This window comes from Pristiophorus japonicus, unplaced genomic scaffold (genome assembly GCF_044704955.1).
Source record: "Pristiophorus japonicus isolate sPriJap1 unplaced genomic scaffold, sPriJap1.hap1 HAP1_SCAFFOLD_52, whole genome shotgun sequence".
In the NCBI taxonomy this organism is placed as follows: Eukaryota; Metazoa; Chordata; class Chondrichthyes; family Pristiophoridae; genus Pristiophorus; species Pristiophorus japonicus.
The window spans coordinates 4,892,018-4,908,029 of record NW_027254426.1 but is presented as its reverse complement, the minus strand read 5'-3'; the positions used below and the strand labels follow the sequence as shown (position 1 = coordinate 4,908,029).

The 16,012-nt window shown below is 45.8% G+C and overlaps 1 non-coding gene across 1 annotated transcript; it reads left to right on the top strand.

The window, feature by feature from the left end:
* The first annotated feature begins 280 nt into the window (after positions 1-280).
* On the top strand, positions 281-353 carry trnak-cuu (transfer RNA lysine (anticodon CUU)). The gene has a single exon. It is a non-coding gene; the product is annotated as a tRNA-Lys (tRNA).
* Positions 354-16,012: the final 15,659 nt, after the last annotated feature.

Here is a 16,012-nt window from a genome sequence, read left to right as displayed (position 1 = left end):
CCAAGAGCAAGGAAGTCTTGCTCCAATTGTGCAGGGCCCTGGTGAGACCACACCTGGAGTACTGCGCACAGTTTTGGTCTCCTTTTCTGAGGAAGGATACACTTGCCTGAGAGGTGGTACAACGGAGGTTCACCAGATCGATTCCTGGGATGAGAGGACTGTCCTATGGTGAGAGATTGTGTAGAATATGCCGATACTTGCTGGAGTTTCGAAGAATGAGAGGTGATCTCATTGAAACAGGCAATATTCTGAAGGGGATTGACAGGAGAGCTGTTGAGAAGCCCGGCTCGCTCAGTCGGTAGAGCATGAGACTCTTAATCTCAGGGTCGTGGGTTCGAGCCCCACGTTGGGCGTTTACTTTTCATTAAACTTTTATGTTGCTTTCGCGGGTAAATATCATTAATGAACCCGTGATCTTCTTTTGCACAATGATAAAAATGCGAACTGAGGGAGAGTTGATAATTTAATCAAATATTGAAAGCCGTGCCTCAGACCGCTCGGCCGTCCTTACTGTTAGATGCTCCAGTTACAAGTTATTACTCTGGAAAGTTTCAGACCGGGCGCTTGTTCAGGGCTGCTGGAAGGCCCAGTGACCGGGATAACCTCTCCCCCGGGGTTTTCCTGAGCCTGTGCTCGGTGCACGGGGAGCTTTGGCCCGGGTCTGAGGTAGCTTGCATCCCAGGGATGGACAATAACCCTCTGAGCTCTGGAACTGGGGAAAAGCGAATAATTAATGAGTTGTTTGCGGGTTTCAAATGCAGCTTAGATCTGCTGGTATAAACCGATAGTGTTGTTTCACAGAATGAAAGAAATGCTGACAGGGACAGTCAAAACTTCAATAAGTGAACTTTAATAATTCATGAAACTTTAATCCTTGATGAAGTTTTTTCCCCGATCTGATTTTACACAATCTGTATTTGAGGAGACTGGTTTAAATGTGCATTGCTCATGCAACAATGTATCCAAAACAGCTTTTATTTAATTTTATTGCAGACAAGTTTTTGCTTGAGAAATAATGTTTCTGCGCAGGCTTGAACCGGGAACTTTTCACGTGTGAGGGAAATGTGATCGCCTCCACACGACAGAAATTGCTGCTGAGCTCAGTGCCCAGAGAGAAGTGTTCAGGAACAAGCTGAAATGCTCAATCCCTCTCTCTGCAAAAAGTTCCTTTCACAAACATTTCTCTGACGAGAACGGCACCAAACAACAATGTCCTCCTTTTAAAGTCATTAAACTCCCCAATTTCTGCGTCTGCAATTTTAAGGACAAGGACTGAAAGCGCTTTGCGATCAGAAAATTGCAGGAAGCCCCTGTGGCTAATGACAGGGCTTTTGATGGTTGATTTCTGTACACATCTTGTGTTATGTTTTTAACCCATGACAACCTGTACACACCACCATCAGAGGGCCTAACTGTCGGAGTCCCAAGGGATCCCAGTATCCCTTGGGAGCACAGTATGTAAGCAGGCCACCCATGAGGTACCTGTACTCTGGAGTCTTATTAAAGGAGCTAAGGTCACACTTACTCAGTGTTCACAATACTAAGTTTCATCCTTTATTATGAGCGTATCAATTGGCGACGAGACAATGAACAACCACGCAAAAATGCAAGGAACAGTTGGTATCCTGGAGAAGTGGACGATTGCGAAGCCTTTGTGGAGATACTCGACCAATACTTCGTGGCCAATGAGCTGGATAGGGATGAGAACTTTGCCAAATGAAGGGCGATCCGCCTTACCATCTGTGGGGCAGCAACCGATGGCCTCATGAAGAATCTTCTAGCTCTGGTGACACCAACAACTAAATCCTATGAAGAATGTGTACGCTGGTCTGCGAGCATCTAAATCCTAAAGAAAGCGTTCTGATGGCGAGGTATCGGTTCTACACGTGCCAACGGTCGGAGGGCCAGGAAGTGGCGCGCTATGTCGCCGAATTAAGGCGCCTCGCAGGACATTGCAAATTTGAGGGAGTCCTAGAACAAATGCTGAGAGACATTTTCGTGCTTGGCATTGGCCATGAGATAATTCTTCGCAAACTGTTGACTCTCAGAATCTGAGCAAAGCCATAACGATCGGTCAGACAATTTCCACCAGTTACTTTAAACAAAATAACGTAATTTATTTCTCGTGGACTGGATGGAGGACCATGGTCCATGTCAAATTTTTTTATCGTTTTCCATGAACTAAATGTTCATAAAAGTATGGGAGTGGGAACTCACTGGATAACAGCACAGCTGGCAATGTTTGCGGAATATATTCGTGCAACCAAAACGCACAATGACAACCTGGAATTGTGCGGCACCGAATCCTCGGGAAAAAAACAGTTAAAGGCATCGTCCCTGGGTGGGCTCGAACCACCAACTTTTCAGTTAACAGCCGAAAGTGCGAACCCATTGCGCCACAGAGACTAACTTAAATGTAAATTGTAAGACATCCCAAACCAGGGTGTCAGTCAGTTAAAGCTTCAGATTGCTCCTACCGGGATGGAACTTGTCCACTCTCAGTTGTACTTTTCCCAAATAAAGGGTGGGACACTCATTGTGGATGCGTGGAAGCAGTCTGGTCCCACACACTGCAGACACTTCCATGTCACCGCCAAACAGCTCTCCCGCAACCGGTGTGATCTACCTTCCAGCCTTCCGGTGCCTTGTCTGTGACAAAGTATACTGATTGTCCCGAAGCCAGTCGTTGGTTTTAATTACATTTCAGCTCCTGACTGCAGATATTCCTGTGATTAAACCTGAACAAAAGGATTACAGGGACAGTTGGATTCATCATTTCTTTGCTTGGTGAAATTTCAAAGATTGAAAGTGACGTACATCAACCCCAAACCTCGTCACCTACTCGCTAACTGCCACACGCTGCTCCCGTGAGATGGAAGCCCAGTTGCTGTTTCAAGCTTGAATACAGGTACAAGCAGAACTCATTCAAAGAAAGTCCAAGTCCCTAAGGCACCTGATTATTTGCACCAAACTCCTTCGCAAAGAGTTGAGGTTCGTGTGGGGTGATTTGGGCACATCTTTCCCCACACAACAACACTTCAAACATAACTCAACAACTGTAAAGCGCTTTGGGGCATCATGAGTTCCTGAAAGGTGTTGCAGAAATGCAAGTCCTTCTTTGCAAAAGTTCTATGTAATTTCAAAATTCGCAGCAGAATAATGTGTTCGCCCAATCACGTCGGGGTCACTGTTCTTTCAAAATTAATATTTTCTTTGCTGTTTGGCAATAACCAGACCCTTGCTCCAAGGTCTGACTCACTGTTTCCCCGGTGTCAGGCAGAGATACGCCTGCTGTCCTCATTTACTTCATGTGACAGGACACAAAAGTTCAAAATCAAACTGCAGGTGGCCACACATAATATTGAGCAGTCAGGATGGCCGAGCGGTCTAAGATGCTGCATTCAGGTTGCAGTCTGCTTTGAAAGCATGGGTTCCGTAGTATAGTGGTCATCACATTCGTTTAACACGCAAAAGGTTCCCGTTTAAAACCAGCTGATAACGTGCTCAATTAAATATGAGAAGCATTGAATAATGTGCATTTCTGGTTCAGTATTAACAAAGCACAATGTCTCCCAGCCCTGCTATATTTGTTGAATACTCTGTACAGTTCGGTACACATTCAAACTCTACAGTTTCCAGCCCTGACGGTGCAGAAAGCCCCTGTCAAAGCTGTACATTCCAGCTGCTTTCAATTGAGTTGTGAGAGATTATTGACGCATCCTGCAGCTGAGAAAAGGAAAGATGTGTTCGAGGGGTCATCAAACGAGGCCATGTGGGTTGAATTAAAGAACAAAAAAGGGGCGATCACACTACTGGGAGTGCACTAGACTCCCAGGCAGTTAGAGGGAAATAGACGAACAAATATATGGGCAGAATGTTGAGAAGTGCAAAACCTATAGAGCTGTAAAAGTGGAGGATTTTAACTCCCCGAATATTAACTGGGAAAATGATAGTGTGAATGGTACAGATGGTGGAGAATTCCTAAAATGCATTCAGGAGAACTTCTTTATCCAGTATGTAACAAGCCCATCAAGGGAGGGGCGGTTCTGGACTGGTTCTTGTGATCGAAGAGGGGCAGGTATAAGGGGTATCAATGGGAGAGCATTTTGGTGCGAGTGATCATACTCAGTAAGGTTTAGGGTAGTTATGGAAAAGGACAAAGGGGACCAGGAATAAAAGTTCTCAATTGGGGTAAAGCCAATGTTGCTGAGCTGAGATTGATTTTCTCCAAAGTGGACTGAGAACGGGTACTTGCTGGTAAATCAGTTTCAGAACAGTGGGAGGCATTCAAGGAGGAGATCCTGAGGGTACAGAGCAAGTATGTTCCCTTAAAACAAAGGTGGGACTAACAAATCTAGAGCTCCTGGGATGTCAGGGGACATACAGGGAAAGTTAACGAAAAAAAGGGAAGCTTATGACAGATACCAATAACTCAACACTGCAGAAACTCTCGAGGTGCAGAGGTGCAATTAAAAAATATATCAGGAAAGCAAAGAGAGAGCATGAGAGAATGTTGGCAATTAAATCTGGGAAAATCCAAAGATGTTTTATAAATACATTAAGAGCACGATGATAACAAGATAAAGAGTGGGGCCTATTAGAGTCCATAAAGGGAATCTGTACGCGGAGGCGGAAGACTTGGGTAGGATTCTTTGTGAATACTTTGCATCTGTTTTCACAAAAGTGAGGGGCGATGTGGACTTTGCAATGAGGGCGGAGAAATGTGAAATATTAGATGAAATAAACATGGTGAGAGAGGAAGTATTGTTGGTCTAGCAGCTTTGAAAGTGGATAAATCCCCAGGCCAGAATGAAATGTATCCCAGGCTGATAAGAGCAGCAAAATAGGAAATAGCAGAGGCTCTGACCACCATTGTCCAATCCTCACTGGCTGCAGGTGCGGGGCCAGAGGATTGGAGCACTGCTAACGTTGTACCTTTGTTTAAAAAGGGAGAAAGGGATTGAGTAAATACAGGCTGGCCAGCCGAACCTTTTACAATTATTTGTAAAAATCCTGAGGGACAGGATAAATCTTCATTTGGAAAGACATGGATTAATCAAGGATAGTCAACATGAATTTATCAAGGGAAGGTCTGACTAAGTTGATTGCATTTTCCGAGGAGGTAACCAGGAGGGTTGATGAGGGCAGTGGTATGATGTAATGCATATGCACTTTAGCAAAGCTTTTGATAATGTCGCACTTGGCAGACTGCTTACGAATGTAAAAGCCCATGGGATTCAAGGGCAAAGTGGCAAGTTGGGTCCAAAATTTGTTCAGAGGCAGGAATCAAAGCGTAATGGTTGATGGGTGATTTTGTGATCAAGTGGGGTTCCGCAGGGCTCAGTGCTGGGTCCCTTGCTTTTTGTGGTATACATCAATGACTTGGACTGAAATGTTGAGGGTATGAGTAAGAAGTTTGCAGATGACACTAAAATAGGCTGAGTGGTTGATAATGAAGAAGAAAGTGGCGGACTACAGGAAGATATCAATGGACGTCTCAAGGTGCTTTGCAGCCAATGAAGTACTTTTTGAAGTGCGGTCACTCTTGTAGTGTGGGAGACACAGCCGCCAATTTGCACACGGCAGGCTCCTATAGGCAGCAGCGTGATGATGACCAGATCATCTGTCTCTGTGATGTTGATTGAGGAGTAAATAATGACCAGGACACGAATCCTGGCCACATTGATCCTCCCACCACTTCACACTGTTCTCCGAGGGACCAGCGCGATGATACTAAAACAACAAGCGAAGTTGGTACGCTATCCATGCAGTCCATCGGAATCCAGCCACACCACCTTATACCACGGGTAACATCTCTCCATGGATTCTGGAATCTGGATCAACAAACCATAATCCCATATTAGAAGGAATTCCGGGAGGTGCTTCAAGTTTTATTCCATATATGTTAACAGTTTTATGTTAACCCTGGTCGTCATTTTGGAGCGTGAGCAAGAACATCGGCAGGGCCCAGGTAGAGAGGAGTGGGAAGGTCGGGGCGGATGAGCGGCAAGTGTTTGTGGCGAGATGCGGTGAATGTTTATGGTGGAAGAGCGGTGCCAGATTGTGGAGGAGGTGTGACAGATGAGGGGACGGGGCCCAGAAGAGCCGAGGGCCCAGGGGCAGCACGGGCCCAGCCCACACTGCGATATGTGTGCACTGGGTCCATGCAGCAGAGCTGGTCTCCTGTCGTCTTGGTTAACCCTTTCCACTGGACCAAACCTCGCTCTGTCAAGCCCGTGTGGTGGCTGATGTGCAACGGTCACCCCACGTTAAAAAAATCCACACAAAGGCATCTTCCACCCCCTCAATTGGATTGAGGACTGGAACATCGGGTCCTTCATCGAAACACCTGTGAACTCATCGAGGGACCGCCTATGATGATGATGATCAATGTACTGGACAGGTGGGCAGAACTGTGGTAAATGGAATTCAATCCGGATAAGTGTGAGGTAATGCATTTGGGGAGATTTAACAAGGCAAGGGAATATACATTAAATGGTACGACACTGAAAAGTGTAGAGGAATAAAGGGACCTTGGAGTGCAGGTCCGCAGATCCCTGAAGGCAGCAGGCCAGGTAGTTAATGTGGTTAAGAATGCATATGGAATACTTGCCTATATTAGTCAAGGCATGGAATACAAGAGCAAGGAGGTTATGCTTGAATTGTACAAAACACTGACTACACCACAGCTGGAGTACTGCGTGCAGTTCTGGTAACCACATTACAGGAAAGATGTGATTTCACTGGAAAGGGAGCAGAGGAGATTTACTGGAATGTTGCCTGGTCTGGAGAATTTTGGCTATGAGGATAGTTTGGAGATGCTGAGTCTGTTTTCTTTGCAACAGAGGCATCTGAGCGGTGACCTGATTGAGGTGTAAAAAATTGAGGGGCCCAGATAGAATGAATAGGAAGGTCCTGCTCCCTTGGCAGAGGGTTCAACAACCAGGGGGCATAGATTTAAAATAATTGGGGGAGGGTTAGAGGGGACATGAGCGGACATTTCATCACCCAGAGGGTGGTGGGGGTCTGGAACTCAATGCCTGAAAGGGTGGTAGAGGGAGGGACCCTCACCACATTTAAAAGATACGTGGATGTGCACTTAAAGTGCCACAGCCTACAGAGCTCTGGACCGAGAGCTGGAAAGTGGGATTAGGCTGGATAGCTCTTGGTCAGCCGGCGGGGACACGATGGGCTGAAATGGCCTCACTCTGTGCTGAAACTTTCTGATTCTATGATTCTATTAATATCGATATATATACATATATATAATATACACCATTATCATAATTTTTCCTTGGTGGTCGAGTGGTTAAGATCCCGAGCACTAACCCTCTTTCTATTCTCAATCAGTTTATCGCATGAAAATAATTGAGGTCTGTGAGAGGATGAATAATTGCACACCTCGGGAGCCTATTATCAGCGAGGGCAGGCATCGACGACGAGGTTCAACACTGCCTCCAGTACGCCAGTGCAGCCTTCGGCCGCCTGAGGAAGAGAGTGTTCGAAGATCAGGCCCTCAAATCTGCCACTAAGCTCATGGTCTACAGGGCTGTGTGATACCCGTCCTCCTGTATGGCTCAGAGACATGGACCTAATACAGTGGACACCTCAAGTCGCTGGAGAAATACCACCAACGATGTTTCTGCAAAATCTTGCAAATCCCCTCGGAGGACAGACGCACCAATGTTAGCATCCTCAATCAGGTACACATCCCCAGCATTGAAGCACTGGCCACACTCGACCAGCTCCGTTGGACGGGCCACATTGTTCGCATGCCTGACACAAGACTCCAAAAGCAAGCGCTCTGCTCGGAACTCCTGCACGGCAAGCGAGCCCCAGGTGAGCAGGGGAAACGTTTCAAGGACCCTCAAAGCCACTTCATAAAATGCAACATCCCCAACAACAGCTGGGAGTCCCTGGATAAAGACCACCCTCAGTGGAGGAAGAGCATCTGGAGGGTGCTGTGCACCTCGAGTCTCATCGTCGAGAACATGCAGAACACATGCACAGGCAGCGGAAGGAGCGTGTGGCAAACCAGTCCCACCCACCCTTCCCTTCAACCACTGTCTGTCCCACCTGTGACAGAGACTGTAATTCCCGTATTGGACGGTTCAGTCACCTGAGAACTCACTTTTGAGTGGAAGCAAGTCTTCCTCGATTTCGAGGGACTGCCTATGATGATGATGAATTGCTGTAATCACCGTTAATAACCCCGTTACTTTCTGTTACACACTGAGTTTACAGACTCTCTGGCTTCTCCTGCCCTTTGCGGGACACTTGTTCCGGTTGTAACTTTACAAACTGTGTGAGTTCGCTGATCACGGGGAGAGGGCAGGAGTCTCTGTGGCCCACTGTGAGGATGTGGAAGTGAACATGGTGGGTGGTAATTACATGACATTTCTGTAAAAGGCAGCGGAGGAGAAGGATTGAGAGCTTTCAGTGTGAGACAGAAGTTGTTTAAGGTGAGCCAACACATTCCTGATCCTCCTCTCTTCTTCTGAGGCAATCCCCCGGAGTCGAGGATGACTTGCTTCCACATCAGCATCGGTCCCGATCAGCACCGAGCGAGCTCACTGTTCAGCTTCCCTCTGTTGTGCTTCTTGTAACATAGGTTTCTGTAGTGTAGCGGTTATCACGTTTGCTTTACATGTGAAAAGTTCCTGGTTCTATCCAGGGCGGGAACATTATGTTTAAACTTTCTGTGGATGAACAATCGTAGGTGAGTTTAGTCTCTTGGCAAAAAAGCAGATGCTGCCTGTGCGGTACCAGAACTGAACACAGTCCCCCAAGTGAGGTCGAACCAGCGCTTTGTATAGCTGGACACAACATCTGTCCCCTTGTGTTCCAATTATACGAACATAAGAAATAGGAGCAGGAGTCGGCCACACTGCCCCTCGAGCCTGCTCCACCATTTAATAAGATCATGGCTGATCTGATCATTGACTCAGCTCCACCTCCCCGCCCGCTCCCCATAACCCCTTATCCCCTTTTCATTTAAGAAATTATCGATTTCTGTCTTGAATATATTCAATGTCCCAGCTTCCACAGCTCTCTGTGGCAGCGAATTCCGTAGATTTACAACCCTCTGAGGGAAGACATTTCTCCCCATCTCAGTTTTAAATGGGCGGCCCCTTATTCTAAGATCTGGTTCTAGTCTCCTCCACCAGTGGAAACATCCTCTCTGCATCCACCTTGTCGACCCCCTCATAATCTTATACTTTTGGATAAGATTACGACCCATTCTTCTGAATTCCAATGAGTAGAGGCCCAATCTAAACAACCTTTCCTCAGAAGTCAACCCCCCCAACTCTGGAATCGACCAGTGAACCTTCTCTGAACTGCCTCCACAGCAAGTATATCCTTTCGTAAATATGGAAAACAAAACTGCACGCAGTATTCCAGGTGTTGCCTCACCAATACCCTGTATAACTGTAGCAAGATTTCCCTGCTCTATACTCAATCCCCTTTGCAATAAAGGCCAAGATTCCATTGGCCTTTCTGATCACTTGCTGGTGATCGAGTTCGCGAGATATGAAGGCCAGCTTAACATTAGTCTTATTTGATTATTTTCTGTACCTGCCCATGGCATTTTCATAAAACCATGTTGACTCTGTCGAATCATGTTTTAATTTTCAAAGTGCCCTGACACCACTTCCTTAACAATGGATGACAGCATTTTCCCGATGATTGATGTCAGACTAACTGTCCTGTCGTTCCCGGTTTTCTCTCTCCCTCCTTTCTTGAATAGCGATGTTACATTTTCTACCTTCCGATCCGCTGGGACTGTTGTAGAATCTGGACATCGTGGTGCAACGGTTGCGGGTCTAACTCCCGATCAGGAGGCTGCGTGTTCAAATCAGTTAATTTAGCTGTTGTTCTTCCGGAATTGATATTGTGTTTGCTGTTTCACAATAACCAGACCCTTGCTCTAAAACCTGTCTCACTGTTTCCCCAGGGGCACGTTCATGTTACAATACACATTCTGAATCAGATGCCTGAAGTACAGTGTGTAAAATGGGATATGGTTCAACAGTTAACATGCAAAACACAGAACCAATTATTCAATTATCGACTTTCTCTCAGTTAACATTACTTTCACTGTGCAAAAGAAGCTGATCGGTTAATTAATGAAGTTTGCCCGAGAAAGCGAAATAAAATTTAACAATAATGATTCACCCAACCTGGGGCTCAAACCCACAACCATGAGAATAACAGCCTCATGCTGTATCTACTGAGCTAGCAAGGATTATGTAAATCACGTTCCCTGTCGGTGAGGCGTCTGTTGGTTCCGTCCCATTTCCCTGTGTTTCCCGATCCTGTCTGTCTCTCTGGCTCTGTTCAATCTGTGTGTGGCCACCTCCAGTTTGATTTTGAACGAATACCTGTGTTTGTGTATTCAGTGAAAACAGAAAATGCTGGAAACACTCAGCAGGTCGGGCAGTATCTGTGGAGGTGGGGAAGTGGGAATAATCGATGGGTTTGTTTGTGGCTTTGATCTGCTGCTGGAAAGTGAGGCAGCGCTGCAGGATGCTTTTTTTCGAGGTGTAAGCAGAGGTTTCCGTCGTGTAACGGTTATCACCTTCGCCGCACATGTGAAATATCCTCGGTTTGAGCACGGACAGAAACATTATTTAAGCGAATATTTTTCTGTGGGATATATTTTAAAAAGTCGCCCCAGGTTCCTTGTATCATGAGCAATGGGCATTTTAACTCACTCTCTTAAAATACAGTGTGTGTAAAATCAGATAGGGGATAAAACTTCATCAATGATTAAAGTTCCTTAACGCAGTAAAGTTCAGTTGTTCAAGTTTCCATCGATGCATTGCATAAACATAACTGAGGTGTGTGAGAGGATTAATAATGGGCTTTAAACGTTAATGAGCTCATTACTTTATGTTATAGACCCAGGTTACACACTCTCCTGCTTCTGAAAGAGTTCAGATGCATGTGGGATGATTGGGGCACATCTTTCCCCACATTACAAGGCTCCATCGGTACTTCATTGACTTTAACTCACTTGGGGACACCCTGAGTTGTTGAAAGGTCACGTAAAAATGCAAGTCATTCTTTGCAAAAGTTCTATCCGCAAGTTCAAACTTCGCTGGCAAATGGAGGCTCACCCAGAATTTGTTCTGACACCACGACAAAGTCCTTAAAAGTGGGAGTCAGCAGTTCAGCTGCTCGCTTTACATTTCCGTCTGACCTGGTGCTGCAAGTGGAGATGTGTCCACAGTGTAGCGTTTAAAACGTTCGCCTCACACGCGGGAAAGTTTACCGGGTGGAAATATTTTGTTGGAACTTTCTCCTCAAGCATGTTCAGGGGAGAGATTGTTCTCCAGTGAAAGGACATAAGATCATAAGAACGTAAGAATTAGGAACAGGAGTCGGCCATTCGGTCCATTTTAAAGTTTTCAAAATGATTCCACGCGGGGACCTTTGGTGTGTTTGGGGAACATGATAACCACGACACTACAGACACACAGTGGTAGATGTTGTCTAAGGAACATAACCAGAGCTCCAACCAACACAGCTGGCCGATACTTCAGGAGCTGGTTTGACGAGAATAGAATGACGGTGCTATATTTAGGAAGGCTGTGAGAGTGGCAGGAATTGATCTCGTGTTTACCAGACTTTATACACAGGAACATAGGAACAGGAGAAGGCCATTTGGCAGCGAGTGGTTCGGATCCGGAATGCGCTGCCTGAAAGAGTGGCAGAGGCCGAATTAATCTTACCTTTCAAAATGGATTTGGATAAGTATCTGAAGGAAAAATATCTCAGGGGTACGGGTAAAGGCCGGAGGAGTGGGACTAGCTGAGAGTCGGCACGGGCTCGACAGGCCGAACGGCCTACTTCCGTGCTGTAACCGTTCCATGATTCTATATTATGTTTGAACTTGCTGTGGATGAACAATCGGAGGCGAGCTTAGTCTCCTGCTAAAAACGCTGATGCTGTCTGACCAGCTGAGATTTCCAGCAATTCTGTTTTTATTTTTTATTTATGGATTGAGTCGGTACATCTAGAGCTTTCTAATTCAGAAGATTCGGGGGGCACGGAAATTTGGGAGTTTAACGACTTTGAAAGGAACATTTTTGACTTGTGCAGCTTCGGTCAGAGAAATGTTTGTGTTATGATTTTTTCACAGAAAGGGATTCAGAATTACACCTTCTGGTTTAACACTTCTCTCTGGGCAGGCAGTTAAGCAATGGTTTCCATCGTGTAGCAGTTATCATGTTAGTCTTTCACACACAAAAGGTCCCCAGTTCAAGCCCAGGCAGAAATATCATTTTAGAATATATTTGCTGTGAAATAAGTTGAACATAAGTACCCCAGGTTCCTTGTCTTATGAGCAATGAACATTTTAAACCAATCTGATAAAATACAGAGTGTGTTAAGTCAGATAGGGTGTAAAATGTCATCGATGATTAAAGCTCCTGAAATTATTACAGTTCAGTTTTTGAAGTCTCGACTGGAAGTCTGCAAAACAATCCGGGTGGGAATATTGGCCCAAAAATTCCGGTTGGAGGCTTCCTGCGGACAATTCCCTTCCGACCGGAGATGTTTTACGAACCTACCTGGTGGTCTAGGAGGCATCGTGGATTCCACTGGGGAGGCCTTCTCTCCCCGCGCTGCGAACCACACTCCCGTCCGGAGGGATCCCACGTGTGACTGCTCAGCCAATCAGGTACGTATTCCACAGCTTTCCCATTAATAGCAATGGGACTCGCGTACCTACGGGTTCTCAGTGCTATTCATGAGAACAAAAAACACACACACACTGAGAAATAATAAAAAACAGACCTCACATAATTAAAATTAATTGAAATTAAAGTTAATAAACGCATTAGAAAAAAACAAGGTAGTTCCAATTTTTTTTAAGCTTTGTAATTTGGGTTAAAAATAAACTTACCTACGTTGGCAGAGTTTTTCACAATACATTGTGTTTATTTTATTTTATTTTATTGTGGTTATGAGTGTTTTTAAACACTTGCGCCTGTAAAATTACGCTATGCGCTTGCTTTTTCAGCTGCAAGGATTTTGAGGATATTTGCTGGGCAAGATATGCGTAAATCCCGCAATCCGTAGAAACTTTGTACAGGCCCAGGACGTTGGAATTTCCCTAAACTTACTGTGGATGAAGAATCGGAGGCAAGTTTAGTCTCCTGGCAAATTCTGCCTGACCTGCTGAGATTTCCAGCATTTGCTGTTTTTAGTTGCTATTTATTCTCCTGGCAAAAGGGCTCCCTTATTCCTTAATTGCTCTGTATTACACTTCAATAAATAGATAACTTTCAGTGAGAGAAAACGGATCCACCGGGGACCTTTCGCGTGTGAGGCCAACGTGATATCCGCTACACTGCAGCCCATCAAAGGGCGAGAGACCACTGAATATAAAGGATGAGCTCACAAATATCAGGGGCAGTGCAGTCTGGTCAATGTCAAACCCTCCTTTCTTATTCAGCAGAGGCATGACCGGGAATCAGACGCCACAAAGTTTAATTAAAGACACAAATACAAGTAACACTTCTAAATCGTTTCACTGTAAAATTCTTTCACTTTATTTCAAATCGTACTGTGTTGAATTTGAAAATGAGCACCGTGGGATTTTATCTTCACCACTGATTTTCTGGATTGTTTCACATTGCAACATTAAGTTGTGAAAATAACGGCAAAACTGAGCCCCTGATTATTTCACGTCGGGGTCACATTGCTTTTGGATAATTCCAGAATTAATATTTTCTTTGCTGTTTAGCAATAACCAGACCCTTGCTCCAAGGTCTGTCTCACTGTTTCCCCGGTGTCAGGCAGAGATACGCCTGCTGCCCTCATTTATTTCATGTGACAGGACACAAAAGTTCAAAATCAACCTGCAGATGGCCCCATGCAGCATGAAATAGTCAGGATGGCCGAGCGGTCTCAGGTGCTGTGTTCAGTTTGCAGTTTTTTCTGGAAGTATGGGTTTGAGTCCCACTTCTTTATTATCGTCATTAAGCAAAACCCATTTGCTTGGAACCACGACCAACTCCTGAAAAGTGGGATTCAGCAGTTCACCTGCTCGCTTAACATTTCCGTCTGACCTGGTGCTGAAAGTAGAGATGTTTCCGCAGTGTAGCGGTTAACACGTTCGCCTCACACGCGAAAGCTCACCGGGTGGGAATATTGAATATTTTCTGGAGCTTTCTCCTCATACATGCTCAGGGATGAGTTTGTTCTCTTGTGAAAAGTCATAAGATCAGAAACATGTAAGGATCAGGAGCAGGTAAAAATACATCTCCTCACCCCACATCCCCCGCCCCGGATTTTTCCTTTTACCAATTATCTTATGTCTTTGTCCTCTGGTTACCGACACTCCTGCCCGTGGAAGCAGTTTCCCCATAATTCTGAAAACCTCTATTAAATATCCCCTTAACTGTGATTACTGGGGTTCAATGTGGGGAAGGGTCAGTTCATCCACTTTGCACCGAAGAATGATCGACCAGTGCATGATCTAAAAACATGATTTCAGAGAAGATGTTTTCTGTGAAATAGCCGGTCCTGTTAATTTTAACAAAAGTTGCACCGGGTTCCTGAAGTCATAAGTGGTACGCCCTTACTATACAGTATGAATGCACACGAGGCCCATGCTTGAGAGAAGGTCAGTCTGTGACCTGTCCTTTATTCCTTTGCATTCAAGTGATGAAAGTGGGTGGAGCTTCCCCTTTTATCCCTGAAGGTCCAGGTTAGCAGTGCCTCCCACAAGTTCACAACCTAGTGGTCATTGTTCTCACAATGTACAACTTGTCAGTTTATACATGGGTTACAATGCTGGTTGAATACATGACATCACCTCCTACCGCAAAGTCTTTTTGGGATCACAAGTTGAGTCTTTCTGGTGGTTTACGCTCTCTTGTAGAGCGCCTAAGTTGGGGCTCCGGTTGTTGGGCGCTGGCCTGTGTGTCTGCTGTTTGCAGTGCCTCAGGCCTATCCGTACCGCCCACAGTGACTGGGCTCTCCTCCCTTCGGTTCCGGTGTTCGGTCCCCTGTGCTGGAGTGAACTCTATATCGTGTTCTTCCTCTGCTTCTTCTATTGGGTTGGTGAACCTCCTTTTTTTTTGATCCACGTGTTTGCGGCAGATTTGTCCATTGGTAAGTTTAACGACCAGAATCCTATTGCCCTCTTTGGCAATCACAGTGCCTGCGAGCCATTTAGGCCCTGCAGTGTAGTTGTGGACAACAACAGGGTCGTTTACACCAATATATCGTGCCCTCACATTCCTGTCATGGTAGTTATATTGTGATTGGCGCCTGCTCTCAACAATTTCTTTCATGGTGGGGTGGATAAGGGATAACGGGTTTTGAGCGTCCTTATCATTAGCACCCCTACGGGTGGAACCCCTGTGAGCGAGTGTGGTCGGGATCTATTGGCCGACAGGAGGCGTGATAATTGGCTTTGTAGGGAACCCCCTTGGATTCTGAGCATCCCCTGTTTGATTATCTGCACTTTTCGTTCTGCCTGGCCGTTTGAGGCTGGCTTGAACGGTACCTTTCTGACATGGTTAATTCCATTGCCTGCCATGAAGTCCTGGACCATTGTCGCTGACCAAGACGTCTGGTAGGCCGTGGGCGGCGAACATTGCCCGTAGACTGTCTACCGTGGCAGAGGATGTGGTTGAATTTAAAATATCACACTCAATCCATCTGGAGTGGGCGTCTACTACAACCAAAAACATTTTTCCGATGAAAGGACCTGCGTAGTCATCATGGATGCGTGACCAAGGCTTGGCGGGCCATGGCCAGGGGCTAATGGGGGCTTCCGTGGGCGCATTGCCCAGCTGGGCACACGTGATGCACCTGCGAAAACCAAGTTCCAGATCTGCATCTATCCCTGGCCACCAAACATGTGACCTGGCAATTGCGTTCATCATGACAATGTCCGGATGCTCATTGTGGAGTTCTCTGATGAACATCCCTCTGCCCATCAGGGGCATGACTACGTGCTTTCCCCACAGTAGGCAATCAGCCTGAATTGAGA